At 42.5% G+C, this 18,895-nt stretch overlaps 1 protein-coding gene across 3 annotated transcripts in view; it reads left to right on the top strand.

Annotated features, from left to right (window-relative positions):
• Positions 1–18,895, top strand: part of zmiz1a (zinc finger, MIZ-type containing 1a) — a 110,221-nt gene that overhangs the window by 11,479 nt on the left and 79,847 nt on the right. For all 3 annotated transcript variants that reach the window (XM_039784714.1, XM_039784712.1, XM_039784713.1), the window contains exon 2: positions 14,788–14,904. The gene's annotated coding sequence lies outside the window, so the exon portion shown is untranslated. The remainder of the gene's footprint in view (positions 1–14,787; positions 14,905–18,895) is intronic.

Genomic DNA, 18,895 nt, shown 5'->3' with positions numbered 1-18,895 from the left:
GTCCAGATATCGTGGGAGACAATCTGAGAGCTCTATCTCTGTGATTTGGTCTTTCTGCGTCTCTATGTTTCTCTGTCTCTCTCATTAAAATTCACATTGCGCACAGCCGCACACACACCAGGGTATTAAGCTGTTGTCTCTATGTGGAGCGTCTGTTGTTAGGACTGTGTGAGTCAAACGGGGCTGGCAGTGTCCCATGTCTTCGCGATAAAGCTCTTTCTCAGACTCGCAGGTGCAAAGAGCAGAGCAAAACGTCGGTTTTATCAGGCTGTTCGTCAGCTGCGATGATGCGCACTTGATCTGAAAGGAGGATTTTGACAGTTAAACTGGATCTTTGTGCCTGGGGCAGCACCATTAATGACAAAACCAATGACAGAATGAATAAAAGGGTGTTAATTGCGGCTGTTCAGTTGTGTTTGAGAGGGTGTAACTGTGGATTGACATACATAGTGTCTGCCAAGTTTGATACTTCACGTACCATCTTGAGAGATTAATGGCTGTATATTGATTCTGCTCAGTGTTTTTGCTCAGTTGCAGCGTTTCCCTCAAAACAGTTGAGTTCATGCCAAGTGACAAGACTGGTAAATGCTCAGCTCAGATGTTCATGGGAAAATGGAAAATGTGTTTGCATGTTGTATCCCATTAACTACAAATCACCTGCACTGTATTTAATATACATTTTCAGATGGATTTCTAACCTTCTTGGCTGCCATTTGTTTCTGTTCATTTTACTAAATAATTAACTTTGATGTGCAGGTACTTGAAACTTGATTGAGATAGCTATTCTATCACACCACCTACAGTATTATGTTGCCCTTTAGTTATGTTATCTGAACATAGTGATGCGGTTGATAGCAGAGTAAAAACTCCTCCTGCCGGTGTATTTAAAGATGCTACAACATCTGAGACTTGAGAGCAACCTTTGTAAAGCAAGAAACGACTGAATTCACATGCTCCTTTTCACATCCATGTTTACTCACTTGCAATTCTGATTAGATTTTCTGACAGCACAGCTTGTCTGTGCAAAGCTTTTCAGCATTCGACTGTCAGCTCTCAGATGTTGGAGAGTTTTGAAAATGGTTCCACAATTGTAGAGCAACTTGATTTTCAAGTTAAATTGATGGGCACCAAAGGCTGTCTGAAAAGCAGGGAAAGGAAATCTGAAAGGAAAATTCTTTACATTTCTGGTGTAATAATAATAATAAAAAAAAATGGTTGGTGCTAATTAAGGGGCTCAACATGCAAAACCACTAGCCTGATAATCTGACTATTTGCTATTTGTCGTGCTCTGGCAGAGGAAAATGACAACCCCATTCCCAATACAAAGCTCTGATCTGGTAAATGAGCCTTTGGAAAAAAGGCTAAAAAAAAATCCTAGATTTGGCCAGCGATTCAGAGGTCTTAAATCATGCTACGAAACCACAGGGTATGGTCCTTTATGATAAAGCAGTTGACCCATTTGATTAACTCCAAGCCTCATGAATACTTTACAAAACTCCTGAGTCACTGAATCTGAAGCTGCTTTGATTCAGCTCATCTCATGTGAGTCAGCACAGTCACAAAGTGAAAGGCTAGCATGTGTGACGAGCAGATTAGTCCCCTTTCAAAACGAATACCTTAACATCTTGTTTACTTAGAATAAATCCCTGAGATGGAAATCGGGCCCAGATTAGATAAATGGCAGACACGGCTGTTATCTTTTGAAAGATAATTGACCTGTGACACTTAGTTGGCAGGAGCCCAAGCCCATGATGCCTCGCTGTTCTGAATGTAAATGCTTTGTCAAGTGCAGAGAGAACAGTAGGATTGAAGATAGATGTTTACATAAGTGTCTAGGTTATACTTTGTGAGTTAATATACTGTACATATTCAGTGTGAAGACATGCCCTTCAGTAGCACTGCTGCACTGGTTTAAGATTAGAAGGCAATGTACACTTTCAAGCCGTTAAAAAAACCTGCAAATTTCAGATAACATTCAAAGCAAGCAATGTGGAAGCAAATATTGCTTGCTCTGTGCTTTAATTTGTTCATTTAGGGCGTTTTCACACCTACCTCATTTGGTCCGGACTTTCGGACATTTCAGTTTGGTCCGAACCAAAATTGCAGGTGAGAAAGGTGCCTCCGGATCAAAAGACCAAATTTTGGTCCGATCAAAAGAGGTTGCCTCGGTCCGGACCAAACTGAACCGGTTTGTTTGCAGTATGAAAACACTTTTTGGATGGTTCGGACCTTCGCACCAATTACAGGAAGTTAGGCAACTACGTACCATAGAAGAAGAAGAAAAAACCCGGACGATGATGAGTCGTGGAAGTACGTGGTGAGAGGAGGAGATTAGATTCATTTCAGTTTGGTCAGACGAAAACATTAAAAGTCAATTAGGAAACACTCACAAAAATGCCGACATTTACAAAAGAAATTCTGAGCGGATGAAAGAGAGAGGGTATGAGTGGCAACACGCCAACGTCAGACGCACGCCCGCCTACTCACCAATCAAAGGGAGACGCAACACACTTACGTGGTGATGAAACGCCGTAGGTATGTCATGGAAAGTTCTTTAGTGCGCTAGCAAAATCACTATGTGACACCAAAAAGAACGGGATCAAATGTATACAATGTAAAACGAACGTTGGTTCGGACCTTGGTCTGGACTTTGAGGTGTGAAAACGCCCTTACAGTACCATCGCCAGGGCTCACAGTATGCTTAATGTATAAATCACTCTTTAATGGGTTTGTGCTCAACAACAACCATTCACCTTGATATCTTATTTTGATATCTTATCAGTGACTACACACGAAAGTTTTCAATTTCTAACCATGCTAGATGGTATGGCTCTAGGGATGACTGTCGGTCTCTCGGTCCGTCCACCACTTTGGTCAGACTGAAATATTTCAACAAGTACCAGATGAATTGCGCTGAAATTTGAATTGAATTGCAATAACTCTGGTGATCGTCATCATCAGGTCATCAATCCGGTCATCATCAAATGAAGTTTTATTCTTTGGTTTATGACCAAATATCTGTAAAAGTAATGACATTCCCATGCTTAGTAGCAAATGTTGACCTGCTAGCATGCTAAACTAAGATGGTATACATGGTGAACATTAGCTTATACCTCTCACTCTTCACTAGAAGAATCCTATTAAGTGTCCTCTCTGTGCGCCTGCTTTTCAGCAGCCTGGAAAAGGTGTTTTATACTGATGACAGGCAAGGTCGGGCCAGTGAAACAGGACAGTGCGAGTGTGGGTGGGGTGAGGGCTGGCAGAAGGTGGAAGGGAGGTAGAGAAAGTGAAAGAGTGCCACTGCAGCTCTCCTTGTGTATCACCGGCTACTCAGCTGCAGCTACAAATCAAACAGAACCGAGCTGCTGCTGGCACTGTGCCATGACACTGATCACTGGCACAACGAACACTGTCAAAACCATCTTGATGTGTAATTACGAACACTCTATCATTTCTGCTATCACTTAGCTGCTGCGCTCATGTAGCCTAGTGTTTTACATGTAGATCTGTTGTGATTCAATCTGAGCTAGTTTAACGACATTTTTTTTTTTTTTTTTTTAAATTTTTAATTTATTTTTTTTCTTTTTTTTTTTTTTTTTTTTTTTTTTTAATTTAATATTAATCATTTTTTTAAATAAAAAAACAAAAACAAAATAATATATTTATGTGTGTTTTTGTGTGTGTGTGTGTGTGTGTGTGTGTGTGTGTGTGTGTGTGTGTGTGTGTGTGTGTGTGTGTGTGTGTGTGTGTGTGTGTGTGTGTGTGTGTGTGTGTGTGTGTGTGTGTGTGTGTGTATCTTTACATGCACATGCAGCACTGTCTGTAACCTTGTGGTTGTTTTAAAGGGTAACATCAGTGTTAATGCTCTGCGAGCGTCGCTGATGCACATTGCGTCCTGTATGACATTGACCGTGCAGGCCTTGCAGCTTCACAGAGCAGAGCGAGCCGGATAGATAGATAGAGCTTTAAACAGCTCTGCATATACGTATATGGCAAAGAGAGAAAAACAAGTAAAGACGCTGGTTGGCAGCCTGTTTCCCCCCCTGTGATTTAAACATTTAGAATTTTCCCATTAACCCTCATCACTCACAAGAAGACCTCAGCTAAAATGCCTACTTTTACACTTACGCTGTGAACAATTTTGCAATTTGTGCTGTTATTATCCTAATTTACACAAGCGAAAATGAGAGTAAGGGAGAGCCAATGTGTGCCCTTTGATTAAGTGGGATGTTTGAATGTGGGCCCTCCACCTTCAAGAGAGATTTGATACTTGAGGGGTTGAAGTGTTTTTGATGGAAACTCCATTAATGATTGATAACAGGAGGAGAGCGGTTAAAAATCTCCCTGCTCCAGCACCATCAATTATTAAAAGCTCTCTCCTTGCAATTTGGTGGCACATAAAATATCAGTCACCATCTTGACTTGATAAGATCTGTCAAAGGAATTAGGGCTTTGTATTGATTTCTTAAAGCTCTCCTCATCCGGGGCTTGTATGTTGTGCATTTTAAAGATGATGCCTTGCATCAGATTAGCATCAGCTTGTTGTTTGTTATCTGTTCTCATCAAAGGAAAGTGTTTCAAGACTTCTAAGACATAAATTATAAAATTCTCATTATTATCATCGGTTTATGTTTTATTAATCAAATGAAAATATGTCTAGAACGTTAATAGCTTGGCTAAGTTTAGATATTAGGTTAGATAGACATGTGTTGCTTTGATGCAGCACAGACAATTGCAACACATTGATGTATACTGTCATGCCAAATAAAGTTAATATAACCTTTAACAGTTCATCTTCCCTGCAGCCAAAGGCGCAGCTGGTTTTATGTTAAAACGTTCCTGCTCTCCTACATTTATCTTGAGATGGTGCTGTGCCACACAATATTGAATTTAATAGCTGGAATGATTCAGCCCGTCTCACTCACACACACACACACACACACACACACACACACACACACACACACACACACACACACACACACACACACACACACACACACACACACACACACACACACACACACACGGCACATGTCGAGTATGATGTTGAGGGACTGAGCGGATGTTTGAAGTGAAGCTGGAGATTCGTGTCAGCCAGTGTATGAGTGCGTGTCAGTGCAGCAGTAGAAGTTCTCCGGAGCTGAGTGCTGATTTGAGCTGCATCGAGACGAGCTGACAGGCCAGCAGGCTTCTCTGTGTCATCGCCAAGGTTCCCATCAGCCTTTGCAGAGGGAATTCTCTCTTCCACACAGGAGACCTGATTAAGTCTTTATACGGCATGTGGCGTGCCGGTCACTGTGCTCAAAGTGCTCCAAGGCTGCTTCAAGGCACACAAGAGTAGATGTTTTCATGACACTTCAATTGGTTGTGGAGCCTTTCTGAGGGTAATGATTATTGGGTCACATAAGCGCAGAGAACGCCTGGAGCCACTTCCATTTGGCGATGCTGCTCTATTTTTTTTTGCATCATCGGAGTGACACCTTCATTTACTGGTGTCAATATTCTAGGTATTCATTAACTACAAATGGAGTCCTGCAGCACTGTGTGTGCATTTTTGCGTTCCTTTCAGTAACAGCTATCTCAGTCTCTTAAGATGAGCTGAGAAAAAAAATGCTTCTGGAGATATGAAATGTATATCAAGATGAAAGGATGTAAAGACGGAGATGAACGGTGACAGTAATGAAAAGAAACAACAATAAAGTGATGGCTGTTCTTATCTGTACCCTGATCGGTGAGTCGCGTCATAGCAGCGAGGCAACCATGTGCTGCCCATCTTGTGTCAACAGCCTGTGTATTTACGTAAGCTGTTTCCCGTCGAGCCACGGCTTCTGTCCTGAGAGCATCAGGAGCCGCGGTGGTGAGGCGGTGTGATTGGAACTACAGATGGATATTAATGCCAACAGAGGTAATAGCACAAGGGCATAAATCACACAGAAGAGGCTGGAAGCACTGTGCTTGACCTTTTGAATGGTGATAATGATGCTGGAGTCAGATACCCTCCTACTGGGGCTGCAGCACGACCGAGTTTAGACAACGCTGTCATGAATGCAAAATGTGCGTTTGTGTGTGTGTGTGCGCAGGGGGTTTAAAGATGGGGCGGTCAACACTGGAGTGCATTTAGATGAAAGTGTCAACATGTATGAAGCTGTCAGAACATTACATGCTACGAAATGAGTAAATGCACTCAGTAGCGACAGGCTGATGCCTGGCGCTCAGGCTCTTTCTTTAAGTGGGAAGTGAAACCTGTCTGTCTGTTTGTCCGTCTCCCTGTCCATGTTTGCACCACAGAGCATCAGCAGGGTTATTAGAAGAGTCCTATGGCTGCCACTGATAAGGCCTGTATGGGTGCTGCCACTGACAGCACAGCCTGCCTGCGCGTCAAACACAAGTGGCCTGGCCGGGGGATTACTGCCTGCTGCCATTTCTGCTGATGCCTTTCTTTATGTTATCCTCTCCAGTCAGATGTGCTGCATTTGAATAACTTGGCTGATGTTGTAGAAATGGAACTCCTCGAAATTTCCACCTGCATACAAATGAAGGCACACGGACGAAACACACTATCTCTCTCTCTCTCTCTCTCTCTCTCTCTCTCTCTCTCTCTCTCTCTCTCTCTCTCTCTCTCTCTCTCTCACACACACACGCACACATACTCACTAGGGGGTTAAATCATGTGTTTTTTTCACATCACAATATTATTATTATTATGATACAATATTTACTAGGGGTGTGACGAGACACCCAGCTCACGAGAGGAGACGAGACACGAGATTGGGTTCACGAGATCAAGACGAGATTTTAACACTATTTTACAGAAAACTTCAATGAAGAAATAAGACTGGAAAAATAGTCCTTTATTTAATCGAAAGTCACAAAATGAAAACCGAGCACTGAAAGGTTTTTCCATAAACTCAAATGACTGGCTTCTCTCCTGTATATTAACCGTTACACTGTTACTTATCCCATATGTATGGTGGAGAGAGAGTCTCAATTTCAATTCAATTCCGAGGCCTGCGACCGATACAAGTCGATACGTAAGACCATTTAACACAATGGCTTACATTTATATATATTTTTTAAAAAGCAACTAAAATATGATTAGATAATTTCATTACTAAGCTCTTCCAGACATTTAAAAAAAAAAAACTACCCTTTTTAGTAAAAAGAACAATTATTATGTGGGGATTTCAAAATAAAGGCGCATCTTAAAGATGACCATGCGTATCGATATTTTCACTTTGTATTGGTAACACTCACATAGTACACATTTAGACCCTCTCAGTTCATTAGCCTCCCTGTCTCCTTTTCTTTCCTCCTGCTAGTGGCCACAACTGGTTATTTACATGCTCTATCACTTACTGGGAGGAGTGATGCTGATGGGTTAGGAGGCTCACTAATCCACTCTGCCGCTGTCATTAGAGAGAAGCAAACAGACTATTACCACCTCCTCCTCCTCTTTCTGCTCGTCATAAGCCTGCCTGAAACACACACACACACACACACACACACACACACACACACACACACACACACACACACACACACACACACACACACACACACACACACACACACACACACATACAGCTGTGATGGAGAGTGCCTCTTGTTTCTTTAGCGCTACTGAGTGGAGCCCAGCTTTTGTAATTGATCCTGTTTGGTACATGGGGAGGGGAGAGAGGGTGAGAGAGAGAGAAAGAGAGAGGGAGGCCCTAAGTGTTGTCAGTTTGCTGCATTAATTTTTCAACCGTGGCCAGTGAGGCTAGAGAGACGGAGGAGGGGCCCACCGCAGAGCTCGCTCAGAGGAACCATGCTGTACCTAATGCTGCTTTGTCTGCCGACACTTAGGTTGCTGTTTATTGCTACTCATTCTAAAATAAGTCCCTATCTGTGAGTCTCAATTATGATTCAACTGATTCGTCTACTCAGTCCCAGCCTCCTGCTGATGACATATTTGTTTATCTTTGTCTCGTCTTCTGCCGCTCTAAAATAGCCTTCTGGTGGTTGTGTGACTTGTGCCTCTTTGTCTGGGTGTTTGTGCCTTCTCATGGCGTACAGTATGTGCAGCTGATAACAGACAGACCTCACTCTGTGCCTTTTGATCCCAGCTCTGGGCTCTGGTCACCAACTCACTGATGATGTCACCAAGCCAGCCGAGAGGGAGGACTGAGCTGAAAGGAAGCATAAAGGCTCAGTTTTTGCTGGCTATTTTCTGTATTAGAAATTGCTATTATTACTTCTGTGTTCCTCCCTGTTCACCCCCGTGTTCTGTGTCAAAATACTACGGTCCTATAATTACTGCCAATGTTCTCACTAGGGCTGCTCCCTCTTAGTCGATTAGTCGACTAATCGGTCGTTTTGGTCTTAGTCGACTAAGATTTCTTTAGTTGAAAAGTCATTTTTTATGCTTATTCATGCTTAATTACTCATTTCCAAGAAACTTATGAACACATTTATGGTAAACACAAGATTTAAAGTGGTGCTTTTGCAGGATTAATTGTGGAGAAACTCAGTTTTACAGATGGTTAATTAACTACATTTATATTGTGCTTTTCTAGTCTTAACCACCTCTCAAAGCGCACAGCTGTGTCAATTAAATCAACTAATCGATTAGTCGACAAAATTGTAGAAGTGTTAGTCGACTAAGAATTTCTTTAGTCGAGGACAGCCCTAGTTCTCACAATGCCAGTCAGCAGCTGGAAAGGATACGGCTGATTTCTATGTCCGTCAGAGCCACGTTAGCAAACACTTCCATGATTCATTAAGAGGCGCTCACAGAGGACGTCACTGTTGACATTTGTTGCAGATATGAGTCATAATTTCTTGCTTTAATTTAATACTTCCAAAGCAATTTGTGTGTGACACATTTCATTTAGCATCTCTAACGCTTGTATGAGGCTGGGAGATGTAAAGTAGCCACACAGCACAGCTCACAGTTCCTCACTGATGTCATGTAAAGTATCTAAAAATGCTTTGTGATGATGCAGTATGTAAAGCGTGTCACTGTGAGAGAGAACTGCCTTGAGGCTATGCAGGAGTTCAAGTCATGATCACTGGAGTTACAGCACCAACAGTACAGGAAGCTCCTAGTCAGGATGGGTCACAGGCAGAGGACAGATCTTCCCTCAGGGATTAATAACCTTTAACTTTCCTTTTCTTGGCAAACACCACACTTTGTCACATTTTGATCCATGAGATTACTTTAAGACAAAGTCCACAGTGATGTGGATAGGCATGAAGATTTGTCTCAAAAGTTTTGTGTGTTTATTTTTTTTTAAGTGTGGCATCTGCACTGGAATAACAAACAATAGAAACATATTAAAGGAGTACCCAAGTGCAAAAACTGGTCAGAATCAATGTCAATTAAATATACCTGTATTGTGTGATTGGCTATATTGCATTTGCAATGTTAAGACATATCCATTTTTGTGAAAGTGTTATGAAAGCCCTGCCACTTGGTTATCCATGTGACAAAGGTGCTTTTTGTGTGTATTTTACCCTCTAACCACATTGAACCTCAACGTGACATCATGCCCGACATTATAAAAGGCAGGGCTGGGCCAGAGATGAACTGTGTGATTTACAGCCTGTGTCAGGTCACACAGGTGAGAGTCCTTTCTTTACCTCACTCTGTTTTGTCCTATCCCAACAGGTGTGTTTTCTCTCTCAAGTCTGATTCCTCCCCCCCCCCCCCCCCCCCGGGCCGGCCCACCCAGCCCCCCCCCCCCAAAAAAACAAAAACCCAACTTTCCATTTCTACCCCTTTTTCCCCCCCCTACAAACCCCCCCCCCTTTTTTTTTTTTTTTTTTAAACACCGCCGGGGGGCGTTTCCCTTTGAAGATGTAATCTTGAAAAACACAGAGACATCTCCGGGATTATCTTAAATGTCTTCAGTATGTCAACAGCCTAGCCCGGTTGCTGTTGAGATTGTTGAGCAGCGCTGGCTGTTTAAGGGGTCCGCTGTGATGACAACCAAGGAAAATGCCTCATCGCAGAGGTAATCACAGGGTCAACTCCAACGACTCCATTCAGGGCCAAACTGTTCTGTCCCACTGTTAAAACTGGATGATAACAGACACAATGAAATGATGTATTTCCCCATGTGGCAAGGCTGTGTTTACAATTGAAACTAATAGCAGGCAGTGGAGCGCTCAATAACAGATGGTGCTGGTAGGTGAGGTTCATTTATGTCGTGGCATCATTCAAAATGTTATGAAAATTCAAACGGTGCAACATCTTAACTAAGCATACACAATAAAATGAGAAGCATCATTGAGCAGTCACAAGAGGGAGAGTTATATACACCAAATTAGAGGCACATAAGTGGGCGCTCCTTGAAAAGGATCTTGACTTTGTAATCATATGAGATGTTATCGGGAGGAGATTTTAGGAAGGGTAAGTGCTTGGAAACTAAATCAGAGAGAAGCTGCCTAGGGAACACGTTGTTATCATAATTACCTGCTGAGCGATGACTGTAGAACCGGTGTTGATGTTGACGCCGAGCCGCCCTCTTCTCTCGCACCGACAAGGCTGTCTTGTGTGGGCTGCTTCAACATCTCTTTGTGCTCTGTTCCTATGAGTATTTTCTTTTTTCGTTTCTTTCGTCTTTTCAGCCAGGAACACACTGCAGGCCAAAACAGCAGATATTGTTTTGGTGAGATCTGGCTCGAAGATTTGTGTCAGACTTGCGTCAGAGTGTACGTGCGGGCGCTGGCAGGTTCTGGGGTTGCTCCCGGGAGCCGAGGCGAACCGGAGACCTCATCCTCTCCGTTTCAAACAACAACCTGCTCCTGCCGGGGGACGGGGCCTGCCTGCCTGGTTTTTTTTTTTTTATTACAAATGATCTGTTTGAATGAAATGCGGCCCCTGCCTCCTCGCTGTTGGCATTTAAATGGGAGGAAATAAGAGATGATGATATCAGAGTGGGAGAGAGTGAAAGAGAGGGAGGGACCACTCAAGAAGGAGAAAGACTTGACCTGTTTGTTTTGGGAAAATGGTATTCCTCCGCTAATTTCCTCCTGATAAGTATCTGACAGCTCATAGTAAAGTGTTTTATCTTGGCTAGAGGGAAATGGCTTCTCTCACTCACAGCGCCAATCGATTTCAGAGACTCTGCGTCTTTACGTAAATTGCATTATCTGGTCTTTAGAGTTCTTCTATTTGCATAGAGGTTATCAATTACATATAGTAGCTTACTGCTTTTAGTGTAAAATGGACTTTCTCCCTCGTTCCCGCCCTCCTGCTCGCTTCTCCTTCCTTTTCCAGACGCTGCTGCAAATTCTCGCTCTTTCCTCTTCCACCTAACATCATTGACTGCTGTTTGCCATGTTGGGGGGCATTGATTTTTACTGCTCTGCCTCTCTCTCTGGTTTAACAGTTGATGAGTTGTGTTAAGACGCCCAGGGACAGCCCTGCCTGTTTTAAGGAGATGAGGTTGGCTTTTATAGCTCCTCTGCTTCCTCAGCCTTGGATGAGAAGAGGTGTGTGTGTGTGTGTGTGTATGTGTGTGTGTGTGTGTACGTGTGTGTACGTGTGTGTACGTGTGTGTGTGAGTGAGTGTGTGTATAAGTTGAGCAGCCGCTTGAGACTAGGATTCCCCCCCAGGAAGCTAAAGTAAACGTTGTGGTGTTAAGAGCTTTTAACAGGAAAACTTGGGCTTTATCATCTCCAGCATTTGAATCACTTTAAAGGCTTTCCACAGAAAATTGGTTTATCTCCGTCAATGAACAGCCACATCATCAGATACGATTACCGGGATTGAAGTGTTAAGAGAGTAATACTAAGCAAGATTATGAAACAGGAGAGTTGACACAAAGTTTAGATTCAAAGGTGACAGGACTTTTTAAGTCTCACACAGACACCTATAACAACAACACACACACACACACACACACACACACACACACACACACACACACACACACACACACACACACACACACACACACACACACACACACACACACACACCCATGCAAACACACACCCATGCAAACACACAGTCATGCAAACACACAGTCATGGATACAGACACAAACCTCATTTAACACGATTAGTTTCTTTGAGAATTTTACCGCAGCCTCTTATATCCGGGATGAAAGAGTTCACACTTCTGACAGGAAAAAAAAGCTGGAGTCTGCAGAAGCTTGTACGAAGCATTCAGCTCTTCACTGCAATATTCACCACATTATTAGGAACACATTGCTTTGTGCTGTGTTGCTCTCAGCATCATCTGTAGTGTGCTGCTCAAGTGGTAGCAATTTTCTTGTAGTCTCGTGTCTCTTATGCAGTATTACAAGTGAAACTCGATTGCTGATCTCCGCTCGATTTTCTAGTGCATTTAGTTTCTCATAAACGTTTGCATTCTTTAGTGATTGCTCTCCCGGCAGCTTCAGATGTGCAGAAATGCACTGCCATCTCAGTATTTAGCACTCTCTCGCAGTCTTTGGCTTTGAAGCCTGATGTTAGAGTATGAGAAAAAAATATTTTCCCAGTTTTGCTCTTAAACCAGAATCCAGTCCAACCTCTACTGTAATAAAAGCAAGTTGTTGTTGTTTTTACCGACCTTAAGGCAGCCAAACATTGCTCTCTTGTTTTAACCTTAAAATATATGTAATAAAATGAATAAAACCAATTGAAAATCTGTTTTAATATAATAATTGAATTTTCTGAACGTATGGCCATCTTAACAATGTGATATTATAAACTTTCTCTTAAACCCATAACCTTTGCACACTCAATGCACAGACGTTTTTAAGAGGGTCCATTGGTGCGTGTTATAGCTGGGTAATATCAACCTAATAGGCTTACCTGTCAGCACTGTATGGGACGTAGACCCTGTAAATCACATTTGTCTGCGACACCTGCTCGCCTCCCTGTGTATTTATGGGTTTCTCCTCCGCGCTGTCCTCTTCTTTTTGGCCCCAGTCCAAAATCAACCCCCTCTTCCCACAGTTTGTTCTTCAGTATGCTCCCTTTTTGTCATGGATTAAATGAACAAGCAGGTGTTGAGATGTATGGGGGGGCCCCATTCCATCCATATGCCCCTCATGTTTAAACCATCCATCTATTGCTCTAAATATCAATAGGAGATATTTAGGAAATAAAATAATTGTTGTTACTTTTTCTAAACTTTAATTAATTAGACATTTAAATGTTTCATTAAAAAAAATAAAGCGTGAACATCTTAATTGTATACTAATGTCAGCAAAATCCTGCCATGTGGAAATCCAGTGTGGCATACTATTACCTTGATTCCCTTGTATAGTTGATGTAGTTTTCTAGTATTACTGACATCAAATCTCTTCTACTTTCCCATATTTTTATGTAAATGGCTGGTTCCCACTGGCCAAAATTTCTTTGACTCTGATTAGAAGTGCCAAGATATATTGAACCTCTTGGAAAATGGCCACAAGGGCAGCCTGAAGCAGGGGAAGCTTGTTTGTACCAGTTGTAGAGATTGTAAGTGATGAAACAATGGAGGAGAAAAGAGAGTTGTGTGTCTTCCTAGGGGACTGTCTTTACCAGAAGACCTTAAATTTTTCCTCTTATTATCTAGATTGTTGCGCAGTGTTGGAGATATCGACCAGAGAGATGTCTGCCTTTTCTTTAATATAATGGAACTAGATGGCACTCAGTTTGTGGTGTTCAAAGATACATTTGAAAAACTCAACAGCAACAGTCATGTTCCCATCACTGCCGATCAAAGTTAGAGCTGATAAATACCCGTGACTACTACAAAGTCCTTTTTTCCGCGTATGAATGCCAATTGTAACCTTTTTCACTAAAGACAAAAGCCAGATATTAGTGGCTGTTAATGGGTTTTTTTTTGCCAGTGGGAAAGGGGCTTAAGAGTCTACAGCCACGCTAAAGGCTATGTGAGGCTGTACTTAGGCACAGCAGGGGCTTTGAGCTAAGTGCTAACATCAGCATGGTGACATGCTTGCAGTGCTAACATACGGATACTGATGCCAACTCTTAAGCCTGTTGGCATGCTAAACTAAGCAACTTTGCTTATTAGCACCATCACAAAGTACAGCTTAGATTGATGGTAATGCTATATGTTTTACAGATATTTGGTCATAAAAGTAGAATTTCTGACCTGATAAACCACTAACTCTAAACAAGGCTCAAAAGTCTTGCAAAGGGAGGGAGAAGGGGTTAGTTTTAAAATCAGGGTTGGGTAATATGCAGGCTAATATGTTATTTCATCTCAGTTTTCATAGTGACATTTACACCAATTGAAGTGCATGGCAGATGTCTAGAGACAGAATAGCAATGTGCTGGTAGGCTAATCCCAAAACCTGTGTATGTGTGTTCTGGGCCTCTGCTGGATTTATATCAGCCTGTAAAGGGTGCAGCGAAGCAATGAGGAGCGACTAAGAAAGGTGTATTAAGGCAGTGAATCTAGCCGCTGTGTGTGTAATGGACTCAGGATGAGGGCTGACCAAGCGCCAGGCTGCTGATAACCTTTAGGAAGGACATTGTTCCTGTGCAGTGGGGGGTGGGGGTCGCGTGGGGTGGGGGGTACAGGACTGCTGCAGTATACAGGCACGGCACTGTAATAGGTGGTGCAGTTGTTCATTGGTTCACTGGCTCTCCGGCAGGGTTAGGAGGTAGAGTAAATGGGGTAGTATAGCAAACTCCCTCATGGCTTCCTGCATACATTTTTCGACACCAGGGTGTATTTCTCTGTGATACATTTGTCCTCTGTCTGAACCAGGTTCTCCCTGGCATTCCATTAAAAGAAAATTAACAGCCTTTTCTTCTGTCTTCCTTCCCCTCAGATCACCGCTTAAAGGAGGGGTCAGTGAAGGACCGTGCTTGAGGAATACATGAAGGGCGGGGTGGGAGAGGGGGCGGCCACCACAGCGGCAGTACCACCAAGGTCAAAGTTCACACAGGTAAACAGATTTTTCTTTAAATTCACAGCTTGGTGATTGTGCACGCTCTCTGTTTTAGTCCTGGCTTTTTCCCCCCCGACACGGAGCAGACTTGGCACGCAAAGGCAATGTAAGGGAGTAATGTGGCTGGTTTTGATTGGACCCTCCTGAGCTGGCGGTTGGGAAGGAACTGGGAACTGAGCAGTCTGCAGCTGCTGTTTATGAGGAGCTGTACAGGATCTTGTTTGGCTCTGTCTAAAAAATCCAAGCAGTCCCCGCCGAGAAGCCTGCGTCCAGTGTCAATACTGCTATGTGCTATGATTCAAGAACTATTTGTTTCCAAAAAAAGTACATTTTCTGTTGTTTTTTTTTTTACAGTGGGCACATGTTGGACTGCGGAATAGGAGGACAGATTAATTTCATTCACTTTTAAAAAAAGTGAATGCAATTCTAGATTTGCCAATTTAGTGCATTTCTGGACTATGTAACCATAGCCCTGACTGTAGACTTAAACATTTCTAACTTAAATTAACTATGGGCTGCCTTTTCTGCTTTTTGTTTTAAGTGGCATATTATAGTAATTTGATATTGAATTGAATATCAGAGCTGCACTATCTCAATGAAATGTGATACTTTGAAGATCTTATTGTGGTTCAAATTCAAACATCAAGTGCATTTGCACTTAACATGTTTCTCATGGCCCTGAACCAGACAAGTTAGTCATTTGTAAAAGTAGGTCCTGAGTGGTGCAGAACTCTGCCACCTAGCTCCAGATTTGCACTCTCTTTTGCCTTTCCTCCTGTATTCTTTGCTACCAGGGATTAAGGAGGATTGGGAGTGAAGCAAATAAATAAATAAAGTACTGGTTAATCTTCCTTAGCGCGGTGTGTGTGAACACTGAGCAATGGCACGTTCGGGGAACATCTGCCTCGCACACAAACACACACCCGCATGTATATGACAGACAGACAGACACATACACTGTACACACATGCGCGACAAGCAGGGATCAGCCGAAGTGATAAGCACATGAACGTCAGAGCACAGAAAGCGACAGGTTTAATACACGTACACTCCCAAATACACACGCGCCGACCATCGGCAGAGTAAGTAATGCACAGTGAAAGAAAGAGAAACGCTGCCTGTCGACAGAACAGAGCTGCAGAATGTGACAGCACGACTGCAGACACATGAAAGTATAGGAAGACAAGTTTTGCTGCGTTTCTCTAAGCTGTCGTACTGTATTCAGCTCGCCTGGTATCCATGTCCTTTTTTTCTCCCTCTCTGGCATTAGCACATACACGGCGCACAAACAGTTGATCAAACAACTGTGCAATTGAGGCAGAATTTGGCCAGACAGCCAGCCAGGATGAGTAATGTAGAGCTCCTCTGGCTTAATATGTTTAGAAAGCCTATCATTGCTGCAAACATGTTACAGACTGTTGCAGTTTACAGAGGAGTATTTTCCCCCTGCAGCTTTAATTGGATGCATTTTTAATGTTAGCGCCACATAGTGTGACCACTGTTGACACTGAACACTGTGGCTGTTGTGAGGCGATGGAGTTGAGATTGAGGAGAGAGGAAGAGTGTGTCTGAGTGTGTAATGGTTGGGTGGATTCCTTTAGTGTGTTGTGTCCACACTGAAGGTGAAATTTATAGTTCTGCGTTAAAGGGTTACAGCTTAGTTATGGAGCCTACGCACATGGCAGTTGTAGCTACGGAGATACCTCTTGGAGACCACAAGAGTTATAATTGGTCAGCTCGGACTGCTTGAGTTTTCAGTGCTGGTAGAAATTGCTGCTAGAAAAGCACAGTAATAGGTAGGGCTCGGCGATATGGCAAAAAAAGTGATCACGATATATTTTCCCATTTTAAACAATATTGATATTTATCACCATATCATTTTTTTTTTTGCTGATACTGCCCGTTCAAAGAAGCCTGAAGAAACCAGAGGTTTAATTACACTTTAGAATATAGTTTATTAACATATACATTTTACAATATTCAGCACAATGTTTGTGTTGAGGACTCACATATTCACATTATGAGATGCCACACTGGTCAACAGAGCAGTAGTGCCCTCTACTAGCAAAAGAAAATTAAGAGTAGCACCTTTTCCTCATACAGAGTCATCCTACAATTGCATTTATCTTTTTTGTGTCTGCAAAACTGTGAGACTAAGTGAGAAGTCAGTTTTGGCTACATTTCTTTTGATCTTGTACAACAACAACCTAAAACTGTAAATGTAAAAAGCAACATATTAAATGTAAACTGCCATGTGCTATCTCTCAAATGTTTGTAGAGATAGTAGAGATAGCACAAAACCAAACAAAGTAAACAAGTGCATGTGTAAACAAGGGTCTTTCGCTATAAAATAATAAATAGCGCTCGTTATAGTTTTTTGAATGTTTTTCATATGTGGCAATGGCTGCAAAAGACGACACAATTGATTGTTGTTTCGGTACAGCAGCTATAGCAAAGCTAATGCTAGCGCTGTTGACAGCAGACAAACTAACGTTACTACTTTTAACTTGCAGGCTGTGTGGACTCGGGCCAGCATGAGTTCGCATTTTCATACTCTCGATGTGGTCGCTGGGAAGGTATCTGTTTAGGCGATGGGAAAGATTTGTTGAGTTTCCCATCCTGGTTCCCCGCCGAAATATTTTGCAGACCGGCTTAATCTGCCCCTCATTGCTTTTGAGAAATCCAGAACCATTTTCACACAACCAATGTCGTGTAACCCTTTTTATCAACGATGTATTCAGCTATGTCCGCCATCACTTTCGTTGCCCTAGGCTCCACTTTTGCTCATTTCTTCTCCCTTTTCCAACTTCAACTTCCCCTATTCCTAAACCTGAACCAACCCTTATGTCTAACCATAACTATGGATGGAGACGCTACGCATTTTAACAGAAGGGAAACACAATTCGACGGGGGAACACACTTCGACACAACACCGGCAACAGACAAACGCTCAAAAATAGGAAGTGGGCATGCCGGCAAGCCGAAAAGCCAGACTCTGGCAGTTGTGTTATCGGGTAAATATGTACAAAGCTTATCATCGATATCGACCTGAGTTTTATCGCGATGCTGTTTCGAGATCTTTTTATCGCCCAGCCCTAGTAATAGGCCTAACAAAGCCATCTCCACTGCAAACCTTCTACTGCGGGGAATATATTTAAAGCATGATACAACCTGATCTTGTACCATACATCTGCCTAGTGCTGTGGTGGTGCTATCAGTGATCTGATGCCGAAATACATACACAAAAAAACTATGACGTAGGTATATACAGATGGCAGTTTTTACACCAAAAACGGTGTAAAAACGTTTGCTACGTAGTGGATGTAATCTGAATAATAAACTCTTTCGGTTTGTTTGTCTGTGCCTCCTGCCACATGGCATTCCTAGATAAAGAAAATGATGTCAGAGCTCATAGGGATTAGCTCACTCCAAGGGAATTGGCATCCCATTCCCAGGCTTCTTTGTAATTCTGTTGTTTCCCTCCTTTTTTGTCTTGCCCCCTCTTACTTTATTTGTTTGTTCCTCCTCTCTTTCCATCTTCTCCAGATTTAAGTTTTTCTGAGGTAAACTGGATAGAAGATCAGTGCACATAAGAACTCCTGTGTGTCTTTCTTTGTATCTAGATATTAAACTGTTGGATGAGGGACACAAATGAAGATAGAATGAGAGATAATATGAGTCTAATCAAGACTCTCTTTCTCAAAGGAGTTTCACCTCAGAGTGCAGCAGTTTAGGAGACTGTGATGATATTCAAAAGACAGGAATGTGTATTTTTATCCTTGGTGGTGATATTCATTGTGGTTATTGTCTTATGGCCCATTTTTCACATACACAAGCTGGCCTTTTTTGGATTGTGTGCTGCAAGAGGCATCTCACAAACAAGCAGAGGTATAAAGTGGTGAGAGTGGGAGGATGAGAAGGAACATTGTCTTCTCTTTTCCAGCTCAGGGACAGAGCAGAACAGGATATGTGTGAGGATACTTGCTAT

Source organism: Perca fluviatilis, chromosome 19 (assembly GCF_010015445.1).
Source record: "Perca fluviatilis chromosome 19, GENO_Pfluv_1.0, whole genome shotgun sequence".
Classification (NCBI taxonomy): Eukaryota; Metazoa; Chordata; class Actinopteri; order Perciformes; family Percidae; genus Perca; species Perca fluviatilis.
The sequence above is the reverse complement of the archived record's forward strand: the minus strand, read 5'-3'. Positions and strand labels throughout refer to the sequence as shown.